The following is a 4,593-nucleotide window of genomic DNA, read 5'->3' as shown; positions in this document are numbered from 1 at the left end:
TCTACATTAATGATTTAGATTCTGGTATAGTAAGCAAACTCGTCAAATTTGCAGACGACACAAAAATAGGAGGAGTGGCAAACACTGTTGCAGCAGCAAAGGTCATTCAAAATGATCTAGACAGCATTCAGAGCTGGGCAGACACATGGCAAATTACATTTAATAGAGAAATGTGTAACGTACTGCACGCAGGCATTAAAAATGTGCATTATAAATATCATATGGGAGAATTGAAGAAGGAATCTATGAAAAAACCTAGGAGTTTATGTTGACTCAGATATGTCTTCATCTAGACAATGTCTTCATCAAGCATTCAAAATCCTAAAAGGTATAGACAGTGTCGACCCAGGGGACTTTTTTGACCTAAAAAAGAAACAAGGACCAGGGGTCACAAATGGAGATTAAATAAAGGGGCATTCAGAACAGAAAATAGAAGGCACTTTTTGCACAGAGAATTGTGAGGGTCTGGAACCAACTCCCCAGTAATGTTGTTGAAGCTGACACCCTGGGATCCTTCAAGAAGCTGCTTGATGAGATTCTGGGATCAATAAGCTACTAACAACCAAACGAGCAAGATGGGATGAATGGCCTCCTCTCGTTTGTAAACTTTATGTTCTTATGTTCTTAATGTACAAAACTGGGACATTCAGTACAAAACTCAGACGATCGTCCATGTAAACAATGCAGTAGGAAAAGAGAACTCAATTTCCCAGAATCCCAGAGGAAATAAAAAGTCAGGTGACTTGGCAGCGGGAAGGATGGGGAATATAAGGAACCCGCTGTCCTTATAAAGGTACCAACAAATGTTCCTGTCAGGACATTGCATTCTGATTGGTTATCATTAGGGTTCTACCCAAATCGCGATTTCGCGGACATCGTGATATTGATGGGTTACCGCAAAATTCACCTCTTAGGGGCCAATGCATACAAACAAGTACGGAGAGGGAAAAAACATTGTTTAAATGAACTACTGCACAACGCAAGCGACTCAAACTACGTGTCTTCCTTCTGTAGACAGCCCTTTTATATTCCTTCACCGTCATGTGTGCATTCCACTTACGCAAAAAACAAACAAACAAAAAACGTCCACAAATAACATTTACACAAAAAAATTATCCAAAGCCGTTAACGTTCTTGTTTACTATTTAAATGAAAATGTTTTAATCAGCCTATCAGTGCGTCTTTACTGCTTTTATGTGATCTGTACTGTGCAGTAGGGGGTGGGACAAAGTATATTTTGGCTGATGACCATTGCAAGATATTTCCCAGAGAAACTGTACATGCAGACTGAGGTAATTGTTTTGCATATCTTAATGTGTCTTTGGAAAAAGTACGATCGATCGCTATTTAGCTTCAGAATCACACATTAAACAAAAGGCTACTACAGAGGATGCTAAACAGAACGTAAAATAAACAGCTTTCAGAAACCAAACTGGAAAGTCAGCGCAGACAAAAAGTATTCCTGTCTGCAAGTTAAATCAGTACTAAAACGATCCAGCACAGCCACCTCGATTCAACCTGCTGCTTACTTTTTCACAGTTGGAATTTTAGACCCGAATAGCCACGTTCGTTCTCTATGTTTTGACTCGGTACTAATAAAATAAAATATTGGATTGGACAAATAATATGACAACAAATGTGCTTCATACATTGCCTTTATTAAAGTATGCCAGATGCCCTTGTGTAACCGAGTTTTTGGGCTGTTTCTAATCGATTTCCACATCTGTATAACTTGGCAAAGCTTTGCCTTAACTTCCAACCAATTCAGTGGATGCAGAACGTGCAGTCTCAATATATGGGCAAGTCAACTACAGAGGGATGCTGCATGCTTGCCTTTAACAAGTGACAGCACTCTGTTTTATTAAGGAAGTAAGTACCACAATTTTTAGGCTTTATAGTGTTCTGAAATACTGTCTGCTTAGGTTTATTTAATGTTTAAACAGGTCCGCGAAATGTCCGCAAAATCCTAATTTTATTCCGCAACATACCCGTGAAAAATACGGAAATTTACCGCGATTTAAGTAGACACCATATTATTGTTAATAAAACAATTAATAATCCTCTCCCAACACCGAGACCCTAAACCTAAGGTTAGTATTCTATACAAAAGCCATTACACATCTAAAGTAGTTCGTGTTTGGCAGAGAATAATTTTTGTTACTTAAGAAAAAAAGTGAGCAGAGGTGCTGGCTTTCTCAGTTGCCCTTACAGGAACATTTCGTGGTACCTTTGTAAGCACTGCTAAGAAACCCACACAGTATACAAGTGTGGGTGTCGGGGCTGGTTGAGGACGGGGCAGACTCACCCGGAGGAACATTTAAATAAAGATTGGAGATTGCAGCAGGATTGTGCAGAGCAGTAACCGCGGAGTGAGTTTTTAAAAACAGCGAGTGGAGTACGAGCAAACCCAGCGATCAGTGAGTACAACGTATTACAATTGAGCTGTGTGCAAGATTGTGGTGGAAGTTTAAGAGTAATGTAGTGTGTGGACCTCTTGCCGGAGATTCGATTTGTTGTATATTTAGCACAGTGTTAAACTTACCTGTGTGGAAGCAACGCTCACTTCTCTAGCCTGCATGATCTTGCTTCAAATTGCCGACGGACTGGTTTAAATAACTGCAACTTGCAGTGCAGTTGCAGTGCAAGGCATTTTTAAGACCAACTGTAATTACAGCATGTGACAGAGATCGAATGAGTCTTAGTGTTAGATCTCCCTCTCGACCTGTGAGAGCACGGTATACGAGGAACAGAATACCCTTAATGAAATGGCACGACAATTTATTCCGTAGGGTAGATGGAAGTCGGTCAGTTCGGAAGGGGGCGGAGCCATGGCACCCGAGCTCAGTGACCCAGACGGTAAGCGGCGTGGCATCCGAGGACTGGAGGAGCGGATGCGCTCGTTAACCTCGGGGTCATGGGCAAGGGTATAAATAGGGGGCATGGCTTGAGTGATCTGTTCCTTTGCATATGGTTAAGTTAAATAACCGAGAAGGAGCCCGTACTGTGAGGAAACCGTGAGTGTTCTGTGTCTGTGTATTAACACTGTGTGTCTTGTGTGTTATTTGTCACAGAGGATTACTGAGCACGATCCGGAGCTGCAGCCGCAGGCCAGCGAAAAACCCGGACTTCACCACTCACCTTTCACTACCAACTGTCTTTGTGTTTGCACCTTTTAGCACTTGAATCACGCACTGTCTTTTGTGTTCGTGTTTAGTGTGGGTGTCGGAACGGGACTTTGGGGTTGCGGGTCAAACCCGCGGGATTATAAATTAGAAGTGATACACGCCGCTGTATCACTTCCAGCACTATTATCATTTACAGGTTTTGCCTTGAGGCTCTGGACATTTACAAAAATAAATAAACACCCTTGCACCTGTACCAACGTCTGTCTGTGTGATTCTTCTGCACTGCACTCACCTGCACGTCATTACCACTTTGCCACACAGCACCAGTAGGCAACGTGAAAGAGCACTGTGTGGATTTGCCTGTGCGTGGATTACAAACAGCAGTATTAGTTACCTAGAGACCTATCTGCTTACTTTTGAACTGTGTGCTCAAGCACTGATAAAGGAAACACATGACACAGACTGTGTAATTTCATTTTTAGTCGTGGTGTATAACGCCAGCATGGATACTGCTGGTCCAGCTAGTGTCCATTCCTTCTTCCACCAGCAGAGGTCTCCTGCTAACCTTGAAAGAAAAAGAAACAGACGCTTCATTTATTTGAAATACAGGACTGTGTAACTATCATTACGACCTCTATGTACCTGATGTCCTTGTGTGGGCCAGACTGGACACCTTTCCTCTTGTGTGGAGGGAAGTAAAACCTGGAGAACGTACCTGAAACACCTGGAAGGGAACAAAGTAACAGTTACAGCCCAGTCCTGGGTTTGGATTATAAATGCACCTTTAAAACCTGTACTTACCTTTGTGGAGGTCACTTTTGAAAGGGTGTGGCAGGAACCTGTACCAACCAGGAAGATCTGAGACTGGAACTATTTTTGTTTAGTTCTCCAGTAGGGTGGTTTTTGTACTGCAGTAATTTTACTACACACTGCAGTATTTTATTTTATTTTTACTACACACTGCAGTCATTTTTATTTGCACAGGGCTTAGCCTCTGCAAGGATAGACAGGGATCAAGAAGTGAGCGAGGGCCCAAGTGGGCAGGTGTTATTTTGGTTTTTGTTTATTTTTATTGCTACAAATACACTGTGTGTTGCCGTGAAAAATAAAAGCCTGCCCAGGTTAAACCCACACCTCTGTGTCAGTGTCGCCTCTTATACTGCCAGTTAGGCTTCCACACCAAACAACCTTTTACAATATATATATATGTGTGTGTAGAGAGAGAGAGATAGATATAAATCATTTTGTTATATATTTGCCAACACTTATTAAAAAACATTACCCATTTTTCTCATATACTCCATTCCTCTAGTAAATCCATTAGATGTTTGTTGCCTAAAGCTGTCACACAAAAGATTCTTCAGAGAGGTGACTAGGGTGCTGATGGTAACTGACAGTGACCCTGAGTCACACTCCAAGATTCCATCTGACTCTGGTAGTGATTTTTACCCCACTGATAGTCCCAGTG

The 4,593-nt window shown here is 41.8% G+C and overlaps 1 long non-coding RNA gene across 1 annotated transcript; it reads left to right on the top strand.

Annotated features, from left to right (window-relative positions):
• Nucleotides 1-1,761: 1,761 nt before the first annotated feature.
• On the top strand, nucleotides 1,762-4,258 carry LOC131733194 (uncharacterized). Its single transcript, XR_009326102.1, has 2 exons — nucleotides 1,762-2,417; nucleotides 3,072-4,258. It is a non-coding gene; the product is annotated as an uncharacterized LOC131733194 (long non-coding RNA).
• The last annotated feature ends 335 nt before the right edge of the window (nucleotides 4,259-4,593 follow it).

The sequence above is a fragment of the Acipenser ruthenus genome, unplaced genomic scaffold (assembly GCF_902713425.1).
Source record: "Acipenser ruthenus unplaced genomic scaffold, fAciRut3.2 maternal haplotype, whole genome shotgun sequence".
NCBI classification, from domain to species: Eukaryota; Metazoa; Chordata; class Actinopteri; order Acipenseriformes; family Acipenseridae; genus Acipenser; species Acipenser ruthenus.
The sequence above is the reverse complement of the archived record's forward strand: the minus strand, read 5'-3'. Positions and strand labels throughout refer to the sequence as shown.